The sequence below is a fragment of the Drosophila persimilis genome, unplaced genomic scaffold (genome assembly GCF_003286085.1).
Source record: "Drosophila persimilis strain 14011-0111.01,24,50 unplaced genomic scaffold, DperRS2 tig00000572-arrow-pilon, whole genome shotgun sequence".
NCBI classification, from domain to species: Eukaryota; Metazoa; Arthropoda; class Insecta; order Diptera; family Drosophilidae; genus Drosophila; species Drosophila persimilis.
In genome coordinates, this window is record NW_020825321.1 from 1,152,507 (window position 1) to 1,166,760 (window position 14,254).

The window sequence follows — 14,254 nt, forward strand, 5'->3', positions numbered from 1 at the left end:
ACAATAATCTGTCCTCTCTGGTAATTGCGGAAGTCTCGTCAGGATTCCCGAGTGCCCAACCGCGGACGCTTTCCACAGTCTGGCTTCTCTCATTCTGAGTGCGGAAAGTGTTGCCACCTTCCTTCCCATGAGATCTATGGGGAGGAGGTCCAGCACAGTATCCAGGGCTTCCCCTGGAGTAGTGCGTAGCCAGCCAGTTATGCATAGCTCTGCCATGCGTTGAACTCTGCTGAGTTTATTGAGGCATGTCCTTTGTCTAGGGCTGGCCACCATACCACCACTCCATAGAGCATGATCGGTCGTATGATGGCGGTGTAAAGCCACCGAACTATATAGGGGTTCATTCCCCATTTTAGTCCGATGGCTTTCCTGCAAGTATAGAGGGCTACTGTGGCCTTCTTTACTCTATCCTCTATACTCAATATTCAGTCGAGCTTTCTATCGAGGATTAGGCCAAGATACTTGTCGTTGTTGCTGAAGACTAGCGCTTCCCCACATAGTCTTGGGGGAATCAGTGCCGGAACTTTGTACTTCCTTGTGAAGAGCACCAGTTCCGTTTTAGACGGGTTGACGCCTAGACGGCATTTGTCTGCCCATTTTGACATCTTCATGAGTGTGCTTGTCAGGCACTCACACAGCGTCTGCGGGAATTTACCCGAGAATGCTATAGTAACATCGTCCGCATACGCCACCACGCGGCAGCCACCCCCCTCTATCTCCCGCAGCAGTTCGTTCACTGCCACGTTCCATAGGAGGGGGGAGAGGACTCCGACCTGCGGGATGACTGCTGTCAAATCTGGTGGATGTTGACGTCCCCAGTGAAGTCTCAACCGTCCTGAATTGTAGCATCTGATCTGTCGAGGAAGGCTACTGGGGTGTACTCCTTACAGTTGAGGGGCGCTTGTATGATCGAGGTGATCGTGTGTAAAGCCGTTTCGGTGGATCTTCCCTTCCGATAGGCATGCTGGGAGTCTGAGATTAGACTAGGCGGAATATTCGCCTTGAGATGCATCCCCAAAACCCATTCCATTGTCTTCAGAAGGAAAGTCGATAGACTAATGGGTCTGAAATCTTTGGGGGCAGTGTGCGAGGGCTTGTCTGCCTTGAGAATGAAGACGACTTTGGTATGAAGCCAGGCTTACGGGATATATCCATGGGATATATATCCATATATATATATATAGTTAAATATCCGCAACTCGATTTTAAGTTTTTTAACAAAGACTTTTATTTTACAACTTAAATATCTTTATGTTACAAGATTTAAATGAATTCCCCGACTTGACTTTCGGTCTGCTTGTCTCAAACGGAACTGATCTCTCTGCTGCTGGCTAGTTTCCATGAGCCCTTCTCTTGGAACTCCCGACTCTGGCTTCGGGCGTTGCTTTCCTCGGCTGCATCTTCGTGTCGGTGGCGTACGTGCCTGGATCGATATTTGGGGATGCGTCGGCTTTGATGAAAGGCATCCACTGCTGGCGATCGGTGTTGCATTACATGACGGAGCTAGGAATGTGATACTCCTTGGTTTTATGTCTAGCTTTGATTGGTCCTCATGAGTGGCGTGATTCTAAAGAATCGATTTCTCGAGAGTGGCGTGATTCTAATGTTGATGAAACAATGTGGTCCATTGTTTATATTATGGAGGGCCCTTGCTTGGAGTATGGGAAGAAACAGTTATTGATTCTTGAGTGGGGTCCTGTTACTTGTGTGGATGGGGTGGATGAATTGTACATAAACATAATGTGTATGGGATGTGGGGAATTATGGATATGTCACTCCCCCAACGTTTGTTATTAGCCTGTCCCTAGGCGATTACCCTCGGGTATAGTGACGGGGTGTCAAGTGCGGTGGCTGAGGTTGGTTCCTCTTCTGCTTCTATTATAGGGTTTATACATTTAACCGTGACTCTTTTAGAAGTTTTCGTAAATTTAACAGCTACATAACTTAGTAGTACTAATATAATTATGAAAAATGAAATTAGTAGACTTATTTGTAATAGGTTACTATATGTGGTGTATTGCATAATTATTTCATTAGTTTGGATATACGACAGTGGTTTTATTTTAGTTATGTTGTTGTTGACATAAACATTCTGGGCAAAATCTAACATTGTGTTTGATATTGTAAATTCATTTAATTGGATTGAACAGTTTTAGATTTTTATAATGGTATTTCCTTCCGCTATGATTTCTAGGTTTACACAATTCTGGTTTAGCGTTGTTTTTGGAAGATTCCATGTGATTAGTATATTGGGTTCAATAAAGTTTATTTGAAAGTTTTGAAAAGTTTTGGAATATGGACATTTAGTGGGAGTTTGCATTAAAATTCCTTTTATACAATTGTCATTGGTTTTCAATCTAGTTTCTTTAACAAATACTTCTTCATTTTTTATGTAGTACTTGTCGTATGTCATATCTGTTAACATGTTATTTAATTCGTCTATATACGGAACGATTTTATAGATTGGTACTTTTGTAATGTCTTTGGGAATGTTGGAAATTATTAGAATTTCGTTGGTATCGGATTTTAGCCATGTGGAGGTTTTTATATTTAGTATTTTCTCAGAATTTATTTGTTCCAGGTAGTCTTGTTTTAATAATTTTGGATTAAATATACCGAGCCTAGTTAATTGCATACCTAGTTCTATATCTTCGATATATTCTGTGAAATGTTGTAGATTGAATATCAAAATTTCTATTTGTTGATTCCTGTCTTTTTCTTCATTTAGTTTGTTTATAACGTTTATTCCGCTATTAACTGCATCTATTACCAAATTTAGTTCATTCATTTGAATGCTATGGCTGGCTAAATTTTATATTTTTTGTTCCAAATCGACTTTATCTTCCTGATCTAGTGTTCCAAAGAGATATTTGTAGGCTGTTCCTACTATATTGATTAGGCCTCTTTTATTTCTTTTGGTTATTTTTAGCCCGTTCATTTCTCTTTGCAATTTGTCTACTAGATATTTTATTTGGATTATGTCCTGGAATTTAGTGGCTTGCCTTAACAAATTTTGGTATAGTTCTTCGGTTTTAGTTACATTAACAGTTAGATAATGGTATTCGTAATTGATAGGTATGTTAATCGATCCAGTTTTGAATATCATATATCCGTTTTGGGATTTTATAGGATTTATTTCTATGTTTTGGCCCTGTGCCATTACGATGGTAATTATGAGGAAGATGAGGATTTTAATTGTGTTGAAGTTCGCCGATTCCATTAACTTCCTCGGTTTCTCTGGAATTATTATATTTGCTTCTATTAGATTTCTTCTTTTTCTTGAATTTTGATTTATAATGAGTTATTTTCCTACCCCTATTCTTTTCTTCATAATGTTTTTCGTCTACCTGTCTAATTTCACCCGTCCTTTTGAAAGGATTTGTTACCTTAGACTTAACTAGAGGTGATAGTTTATAGCGGGTATCTACTTCATACTCTATGCGGTTTTTATTTAATTGAGTTATTTTATTCACTTCATTTAGTTGTGTGTCATAATTAGGTGAGCCTGCATAAATGAATATATCAGCTGGTGTCCTATTTGTGGTATTATGTTTGGTTTTATGATTATAAGTATAAAGAATTAATTCAAACTTCGTTAATCTATCTTCTGTGTTATCCTCGCTAGATATTATTCTTAATTTTTCATTTATGAAAGCTTTCTACGTCAGATATTCCATTTTTGCTGGAAGTGATCTCTATTTTGACGTTTTCCGCATTCAGTCATGCTTGCAATGCTGTGCACATAAAAGCTGAATCTTTATCGGCTTTGATTTCAATTGGTTTGCCCATCTCGTTAAAAACTTTCATGATGGCTCTTTTTGCTTCTAACCAGTCACGACTTTTTACTTCTACAAGAGTGGCAAACTTCGAGTATACGTCAATACATGATAGGAACTGTTGGTTACCAACCATATAGAAATCCATGACGTATTTCTCTCTGATGTTCAGTATTTCCGGTGTAGTTTCGAATGCCAACTTCGTATTTCTATGTTCTGTTTTGGCAATATTACAAGTAGGACATTCGTTTATGATGTTTTGGATTAGTTTTTGATAATCCGGGTAATAGTATTTTCCCCTAAACCAATTGACGGTTTTCTCTATCCCTGGATGGAGTAAGCCTTTATGATTCTTTAATATGGTTACTTTAAATTCAGCGTAATTCTGAATATCTAGGAGTTTCGTGCTTGATTTAATAGCTTTGGTTATATTGTTAGAATTAATGATTTCTAAATAGGCTTTTTGGAATGGAGGAAAATCTGTTTCGTTATGGAAATATAATGCGCTCATTTTGGTGCATAGATATTCCTTTATTATATCCTTCGCTAAGGTGTTAGTCATTTCCTTATACGTGATCTTGATGATTAGCTTGTGAAAATAACGAATTGTTTCTACCTTATCTTCATTGCCTTTTATTAGCTCAATTTGCCGATTGTAATAGTTAATTGGTCTTTCCGTGATAGCAATGTGATTTAGATTGTCTTCCTGTGCGCTATGTACAGTTGCACCAACGCTATTGGAAGCTTCTCCCAGGAGATTTTCATTAATCTTTACCCTTGATAAGGCATCAGCTACATGATTTTCTTTGCCTGGTAGATATTTCATTTTAAAATCAAACTCATTCAGTTTTATTTTCCACCTTTGTAATTTCATATTTGGCTCCTTGAGGTTGTTCAACCAAATCAAGGGTTTATGATCGCTTTGTATCTCGAATGTTCTACCGAACAGGTATGAACGGAAATACTTGGTTGCCCATACGATCGCTAATAATTCCTTTTCGATGGCTGAATAGTTTATTTCATGTTCATTTAGGGTTCTGCTAGCGTAGCAGATCGGTTTGTGTTCTTGTGACAAAACCGCTCCCAATGCTATGTTACTAGCGTCGGTTGTTACCGTGAACATTTTGTCAAAGTCTGGGAACGCAAGGATAGGGTCTGAGGTGATGAGTACTTTTAGTCTCTCAAATGCCTCGACGTACTTTTCTTCCTTGGGGTCTATGACAGCTCCTTTCTTTAGTTTGAGTGTCATGGGTTTTGCTATGTTTGCAAAATTAGGAATGAATTTCCTGTAGAACCCGCACAGACCTAAGAATGACTTTATTTGTTTAGTTGTTTCTGGTATTGGAAATTTGACAATGGCAGAGATTTTGCCTGGATTTGGTACTATTCCTTCAGTAGTGACTACATGACCTAGGAATTCAGTTTCCTTTTTCATGAATTCACATTTATCCATTTGTAGCTTCAAGTTGGCGTCTCTCAACTTTCCAAATACTCTCCTTAGTGACAACAAGTGTTCTTCCAATGAAGTGGAAAATATAATGATGTCATCTAAGTATACAAAGCAATCTTTGAAGATTAACTCTTCTAGCAGATTGTTCATAAATCTTTGGAAGGTAGCTGGCGCAGTGGTTAGCCCAAAGGGCATACGAGTGAACTCGTAATGTCCATGCTTAGTGGAGAACGCAGTTTTGGGGATTGAGCTAGGTTCCATGGGTATTTGATGGAAACCTTTTGCTAAATCGATTGTCGTAAAATACTGACATTTACCTAGTTTGTCTAGGATTTCATCCATTCTTGGAGTTGGGAATTTGTCCTTAACTGTTATTTCATTTAGACTTCTATAGTCTACTACCATTCGATATTTTTGCTTTCCTGAAGAATCTATCTTCTTCGGAATCATAGATATGGGCGAGCAGTAAGGAGAATTCGACTTTCGAATTATTCCCTGCCTGATCATATCTTTGATTTGCTGGTTTACCTCCTGATCATGTATCTGGGCATATTTGTATGGTCGTCTGTAGACCGGGTCTTCATGTTGAGTTTTGATCTCGTGCTTGATTGTACTTGTGAAAGTCAAATTGTCACCTTCTCTGTACTGCACATCCTTAAACTCATATAAGACCTTCTTTAACTCTTCCCTCTCTTCGTCGTTTAAGTGTTCCAATCTTAATTGATTACATTCCCTTAATTCACTGTCTAGAGCGGAAGCGAAGTATTGATCTCCATCTGGAGATGGGTCAAGGCACTTAGGTGCGATCTTCTCTTCTTTTGTAGAGGGATCAGTGCACTTCTGTGCGGTCTTGCCGGCTTCAATAGCTTCTCCACTCTGAATGATTGGGTACGACCTAGCTCCTAGTGTTACAGTGTCATTTCTGTAATCGATGACGGCTTTACTTGCCATCAAGTATTCTCTTCCTAATAAAATATCATAATTTTCGGAAAAGTTATGTATGTAGAACTTTTGTTCGGACGGACATGTTTTGTTCGCATTCCTCATTATACTCTTAGTTAAACGGACAGGTCCATTGATGGTATGGACCGTAAGGTTATCGTCTTTTATCTCGGAATCTGTATAATTTTCTTTCATGATGTTGATCGATGATCCCGAGTCAGCGATACACCTTAATATTCTTTTATTAATGGTAATGTTTATATAGGGTCCTCCTCGGTTTCTTCCGAGGCGGCTTGATGAAAATTTACGTCCATCTTCGTTTGGCCACTCTGGCTCTCCCTCCCTCTTTTAGTAGGTTGGTTGGGTCCACTCCCACTAGCTTGGTTTTGAGATATTTGCTGATTGAATGGATTCTGAGCCCTACCTTGATTCAAGGAATTTTTGAACTCATTGTATAATCCAGGATTTTGGGAATTTTGATTTTGATTTGTTCGATTAGTCTGACCTGTTCCAGATGAACTCTGAGTTTGATTGTGATAGTTAGTAGTATTATAATTTGGATAATAGTTTCCAACATTCTTTCGATTTGATTGAGACGATTTCGATTGATCTTTATTTGTACCTGAATCTGTTGTACTAGCTTCGTACAATCCTTCTTCTTGTGCTGCCTTCTTAAGATTAGACAGTGTGGTAATATCTTTTCTTGCTAAGGTCATGAACATTCTGTCAGGAAGTTTTCGAGTAATGACATCTTTAATTGTGTTGTTCAAAGCGTTTTTATAAATGACATTATTTTCTGGTATGTTTTCTAAGTTTAGCTTATTGTTTATTAATAATGCTTTTATCTCTAATTCTTCTATAAACTTACGAAGACTGCCGTTGAATCTGGTGGTGTATAGTTGTCGTAAGAGTTCTTCATATGGAGTGTGATTTTTGAACTCGTTGATCAGCGCCGTCTTCAGTTCGAGCCACGTGTTGGGTTGTATCATTTGCGATATGCGTTGTGCCTCTCCTGACAGTTGGATCTCGGTCGCTCCAAATAGGATCCTTTGTTGGCGAAGATCTTCAGTTGGATATAATCCGCATACATATTCTATTCGTTTGATAAATGAGCTTAGCTGTCCAGATGAACAGTCATAGGCAGGTATTTGTCGGATCGACAGCAGTGCCTGGTTCAAGTGGATTCCGCTCAATGATAGTGGTGGTAACGCCATGTTGTTGGTGTTGATTGGGTTTTGTTTTGTTTTAGTTTTTAACTTTATTTTGGTTCACTTGTAAGTTTTTTTGATTTTGTATTAAGTGTTTCACTGTCCTTGGTGATTCACTATCTCCGCTTACTTCAGTTCACTTAAATTAGTTTTGAAAATCGTATGTGCTTGCAGCACATAGGTTGTTTGGCGGATTTCACAATTTTATTAACGATTCCGGGATTACGTGATCACAGTAATTATAAATTACACAAGCTGACCATTACCGAAATATAGGTGTTAATTTTAAACGAAATCCTACCGACTGCGCCAGTTAAATATCCGCAACTCGATTTTAAGTTTTTAAAAAAGACTTTTATTTTACAAACTTAAATATCTTTATGTCACAAGATTTTAAATGAATTCCCCGACTTGACTTTGGGTCTGCTTGTCTCAAACGGAACTGATCTCTCTGCTGCTGGCTAGTTTCCATGAGCCCTTCTCTTGGAACTCCCGACTCTGGCTTCGGGCGTTGCTTTCCTCGGCTGCATCTTCGTGTCGGTGGCGTACGTGCCTGGATCGATATTTGGGGATGCGTCGGCTTTGATGAAAGGCATCCACTGCTGGCGATCGGTGTTGCATTACCTGACGGAGCTAGGAATGTGATACTCCTTGGTTTTATGTATAGCTTTGATTGGTCCTCATGAGTGGCGTGATTCTAAAGAATCGATTTCTCGAGAGTGGCGTGATTCTAATGTTGATGAAACAATGTGGTCCATTGTTTATATTATGGGGGGCCCTAGCTTGGAGTATGGGAAGAAACAGTTATTGATTCTTGAGTGGGGTCCTGTTACTTGTGTGGATGGGGTGGATGAATTGTACATAAACATAATGTGTATGGGATGTGGGGAATTATGGATATGTCACTATATATATATATATATACATATATCCATGGGATATACGAAGATTCCTTCGTATATACTTTTGAGTCAATTAGTGGCTTTTTGTCCAGCGTGAATCAGTTGGGCAGGGATGATGCCATCTGGCCCCGCAGACTTGTATGTTTTAAAGCTTTTGATTGCCCAGGAAATGTTCTCCTGGCTTAGCAGGTTCATGATATCAGTTCAGGCAACGGAAGGAGCCACGATGTAGTGTGGTCTGTTTTCATCGCAGCCGGGAAAGTGGGTGTTAAGGAGAAGATTTAGCGACTCATTGCTGGACGTTGTCCACGATTAGTCGGCATTCTTAAGTTAACCCAGAATGGGTGGAGTCTTTGAAAGAACTTTGCGCAAGCGCGAGGCTTCTGAGTTATTCTCAATGTAGCTACAGAATTTACGCCATGAGGCGCGTTTGGCTTTCCTCAGTTCTTTATTATAAGTTGACAGACTGCCCTTGTATTCGGCCCAGTTCCGCTCAACGATCTCAGCCTTAGCTGTGTTAAAGAGTCTCCGGGAGGCTTTCCGGAGTTCTCCCAGTTTAGGAGTCTACCATTCAAGTTTTGTTCCGGCCTCTGCTCTTGCCAGAGTGGCAGGATTTATCGAGCGCCTCATTGCAGGCGTCGGTGAATATATTAACAAGATGAGTCGTGGCCTCCCTGGAAATCTCCTCCTCAGGTGGAGTCTCAGGGAGAACATGACAGAGGTGGTCTGAGTACCGAGTCCAATTTGTCCGCCTGAGGTTCCGGAATTGAGCTGGTCTCGGTTATGAAAAAGAGAATACGGTTTCCACTTACCTGTGGTCCGAGAAGGAGTGCTCTTCCAGGACCCTCCAGGATACGATGGTCCCATGTATCTCATGAGTGTAAGGTCCAGGACCTCCTTGCGGTTTTTAATAATGAAGGTGGGATCACTCCCCCTATTTAATAGGACCATCTGGGTGGTCATAAATAGTTGAAAAGGTAGTCACCCCTTTCGTTAGTGTCAGTGCTTCCCCACTGGCAGTGGTGTGCATTTGGCGTCGCACCCTGCGATTAGGCCGGTGTCCTTGGCCTCGCAGCCTGATATTAGCGCCCTGAGCGCCTGTGGGGGGTCTGGTTGTCCTGACCCATGTACGTGGAGCAGATTCTCAGTGAGCACCCCTGGCCCTCGAGGCTCACTGCTGTTTGGTCTTCATTGCTGAAATTTGGGAGCAAAAATAAGTGCACATCTCTTTTTGCAAGAATGCAGGTGCGGGTTTTACCTGCGGTGTCAGCTACGTATAGCTTATAGTCAGGAGCCCTCAGACCAGAGACCCTGTCTCTGAGGATCCAGGGCTCCTGAATGAGGACTATGTTAGCAGCGCATGCTGCCTTACAATGGTCAGCATTCCCGAGGTTCACCTCCACCATTGTCTTGTCGTGGTCGCTCTCCGAAGAGTCCAGCTCCTCCCCGACGTGCTTTAGATCTCTAGCCAGATCGCTCACGTCTGACACGTACCCATCTAAGATGTCATCCAACACCACTGATGCCCCGTCCGACACCGACACAGGCTTGATCTTCATGCCAGGGATCTCCGGGGGCTCCAGGTCTGGCTCGACCGTCGGTTGCAAGCCCTTAGAGTCGGACTTGTACGGTACTATGACTACCTTCTTGTAGCCGTGGTCCACAGTGCCCTCCGTGTCGTGGAGAAGTCTAACCGACTCCTCGTTCAGGACGAGGATGATTTGGCGCCTCTGTCCGTTGCTCTCCTTTACCTTGGCTACCTTCCAATCGGCTGTGGGAAGGTGGGGGTTGCAGAAATGCAGAATCCGGAGAATCTTATCCGGCTCTGCAGGCTGCGCCGAGACCCACGCTCTGGCCCTCGGCTTGCTGGGGATGTCCTCCCACTTCACGGCCTCCAGCTTGTCTTCTGGGTAGACCTCCTTGAGCGATGCTGCCGCCTTCGTGTAGAGGGCCGCCGAGCGAGCATCTTGGCAGGCGATGGCTTTCACTCTGCCTTGGTGCCACCCGGCGTCCTCACACTTAGGCGGTGGTCCTCCATTTTCCTCCAGCTCCTGGAGTAAGCGTCCTCTTGGCCTGTTGGACTTGCGTGGTGGTGTCCACCGCCGAGCGTTGCCGCTTGCTTGGGGCTTTGGCTGCGGCCTTGCCAGCTTTGGCTGGCTGGCAGTCGGGCAGGACCGTCTTGGCTCATCGCCGCGATTCGATTCCCTGGGCCGACGTGAGGAACACCGGGTCGTCGTTGCCCAGGATGAAGGCCGCACGTCTCTTGTCGTGAAACTTGGGCCTATCCTTCGAGGGGTTGTCAAGGGGTCCCCGGTCCCAAGGGGTCTGCCAGCAGCGATATCGCTCTGCATGGCCGACACCCCGGTAACCGGGTCGCCCTTGGGGTCCCCCGACGTGGATTGGCCCGATTGGCTTTTCGGTCCTCTCCTCGCAGCGCCCGCTGCCTCGAGATGGTGGACCGTTTTAGTCTCCTTCCCCGTCGTTTTGGGCACTGGTTTCCCAGCTGCTGTAGTAGAGGGATGGTCTTTCAGCCGCCCTCACGGGGAGATTTCTTCCTTCCTGCTAACTCTCAACAATTCGTTGACGGTTGAAAATTTGGAAGAATTTTTCCAATTTAACCTTTAAGATGACCCCGGTCCAGCGGGTTCTAGAGCGATTTTTTACGTTACATTTTCAGGTAATGTTTGACCAAATAAAACAAACAAGTGCTCGACTTCAAGGTATTTATTCAACTGGTCTCAGCCAGAGATAGCGATAATTCCAACTCCAATAACATGCTCAGAGAGCAGTACAAGAGCGCGGCGTGTGAGAGCAAAAGCTCTGCTCACAACATCGCACACGCTAAGCTAGGGTAATTAAGATAGTCTGCTGAAACATTTCGCACCCGTTGAAGACCTCCGGTGCTTCAACCGTCTATTGGCAGTTTTGCCAGTATGTGTATGGGGCGCTGAATTACGCCTGTGGGTGCGCGCACCTCGGCGACGCGCACTCTCCCATCTTCTCCCTTGATTGCGGAAACCACTCGTCCTGTGGTCCACTTCTGTGGCGGTGTGTTGTCCTCGTGGACGAGCACCAGACCGCCAATGTCCAAGTCTGGTCCTTTGCTAGCCTACTGGTGACGCTTCTGCAGGCTGACCAGGTAGTCCTTGGACCAGCAATGCCAAAACTGCTGCTTAAGCGCTGACAGCATTCGCCTGCTGCATCTGTCGTCCTGATCTGATTCGGGCGGCAGCGAAAGAAGAGGCTGCACGATCTGCAGGTACCCTGGCGTTAGCGCTTCTCCATCGCTGGGATCTTTGGGGCGTGGGGACGCTATTGGACGGGAGTTGAGAAGAGTCTCTACCTCTACCAGGTGGGTGCACAGCTCGTCCGCGGTGAGCTTGGCGTTGCCCACTCCGCATACCAAACTCTGCTTGGCTGATTTAGTGGCTGCCTCCCACAATCCGCCGAAGTGCGGTTCTCTCGGTGGTATGAAATACCACTCGACGCCTTGGCGCGCTGCGTACGCCTTGAGCCGGTCCTGGTCCCTCTGGTATGCTTGATGAAGCTCGTTCAGCACCTTTCTCGCGCCCAGGAAGTTGTTGGTGTTGTCGCTGTACACCTTCTCCGGAAGGCCTCTTCTCTCGATGGACCTTTATAGATAAGATAAACAGATAAAAAACTATCAGTGGACAAATCTGCTACAAGCTCCAGGTGAACAGCTTTTGATACAAAACAGACGAAGACGGCTACATATGTCTTAATAGGGGGCCTGCCGCGAATCTTGGGAGACACGTAGAATGGGCCGCAGAAATCTACCCCACAAATCAAAAAGGGCCGAGCTCTTCGCACTCTATCAGATGGCAGGTTTCCCATGATTTGTCCCTGTAGGACTTAGCCAGATCTGCTGCCTTAGTAACGAAACCATGACTTTGGCGCCGGCATGGTAGTGAGTCTGATGCAAATTGCGAAGATAAAGCGTCACGAATTGCGACTTTTGCGACAGCAGCAGAGGAATCAGTCCCACTCGAATCAGTCGAAGCGTTACTCCGTCGAGTTCGCTCGTATGTATGAACGGGTTTAGTCGTTGGAGATGTGGTGACAGGCTTTCCGACCTCGCTAGCTTGCGGAATTCTGGGGACGTGTCTTTGGACCACTTCTACCAGCCTTAGAAATTAGATCTTAAGTTCTTTAGCTGACAGAACGACCTCTCGACTACGCATTCTTCCTTGTATTAACCGGTTTACATATGCCATAATCCGAAGCAATTTCTCAAAAGAAGAGCATCTTTCAATCAACTCGATGAACTCATTGGCCTGACACTTTTCCACTGAATGTGTTGCCAAACACTTCTTGTTTTCCGACCGTTCCATTTCTGGGGACAACTCAACCTGATGAATTCCTGAGCAGAAACTGGGGACCATCAGTCCACAATGAGCACGTTACACCGTCTACACGTGACACTAAATCGGCTGGGTTTTGCTCAGTAGGAACGTGCCGCCAAGTCACACCGCTTGAAGATTCCTGGATTTCAGCAACCCTATTGGACACAAACGTTGCTAGCGTGGCTTGATCCCTTTCCAGCCAGTACAAGGTGACTTGGGAGTCCGACCAAAAGTTTACACTTTCGATCATGAATTTGTCCACGAGCGGTTTTACTTGAGCCCATTAAGTGGATAACAAGAATGCTGCACAATTCGAGTCATGGAATCGATTTTGTTTTGAGAGGAGCTACTCGAGACTTTGTGAGACGAAGCTTAGACACGACATTTTTACCATCACTGTAAATGCAGCATCCGTACGCTTCACCTGATGCGTCTGCGAATCCGTGAATCTGAACGTTTTTATGCGTGGCAAGACCAATGTAGCGGGGTATGGTTATCTTGTCTAATTCAAACAAATTTTGCTTGAATTGGTTTCAACTCGTGTGCAAACTCATGGGAACCGACTTGTCCCAATCCAACTTTTGCCGCCACAATTGGTGCAGCAATATTTTTGCCCTAGTTATTAAAGGACATAATAACAATAATGGGTCGAACAATCGGGACGCCACTGACAAGATGTTTCGCTTTGTAGGGGTCAATGAATCAAATGAGTCATCTAAATGATAATGGAACAAATCATATTGCGGCTTCCATCTAATTCCGATCGTTTTAACAGACGACGAAGGATCAAACTGCAGCGATTTCTCCTTGCCACTAACGGACAGCAGCTGGGGATGATTTGACGCCCACTTGGCCAACTTGAAACCCCCGGTTTCTAAGACCTCACACACTTCCAGGATGGGACTCAGCATAAACGTCTGCCATTTCGACGAGACAGCGGATAGCCAGAAATGGAGCTGAGGCTGTCCCATTAGTAACCGTATTCAGGCGATACGTTTGAACATCTACATTTATTTGCCTTATCCCTCCACAGAATCAAATGGAAATTTCGGTCTTCTTCGGCGACCTGAACTTGCCTATACATTTTGGAGATGTCAGCTGTGAGCGCAAAACGATTTAATCGAAATCGGAAAAGAGTTGCGTAAAGCTCCCGCTGAATAGTTGCACCCACCATCAAAGTCTCTTTTAATGAGATTGAAGTCGATGTTTTGCTCGATGCATCGAAAACGACGCGTAGCTTGGTGGTTTTACTATCCGGTGTCAGGACAGATTGATGTCGAATGTAGTAATAGCGTCCTGGAGGACTTTTGCTTGGAAGCAATGACATGTGGCCAAGGATGAGATACTCTTTCATAAACTCCATATACAGATCATGCAAATACTGATCTCGTGCAAGTCTGCGTTCTAGGGATAGAAAGCGGCGTTTTGCCGTCTCGAACAAGAATCCCAACACGTTGGGTTTTTTTTAAATGGCAGCCCCACTTCAAAACGACCCGATTCGAGCCTGCGTAAAGTCTGCTTGAAGTTTTATTCACAAGCCAATTGTTCAGCTGTATATACAGCCTTCGACTTCTCTGGGACCTGTTCCAATTCCCAAAAGCGCTCCACCAGA

At 43.8% G+C, this 14,254-nt stretch overlaps 1 protein-coding gene across 3 annotated transcripts in view; it reads left to right on the forward strand.

Annotated features, from left to right (window-relative positions):
- LOC6603653 (nucleic acid dioxygenase ALKBH1) overlaps positions 1-14,254 on the forward strand; it is a 53,959-nt gene that overhangs the window by 13,562 nt on the left and 26,143 nt on the right. The window lies entirely within an intron of this gene.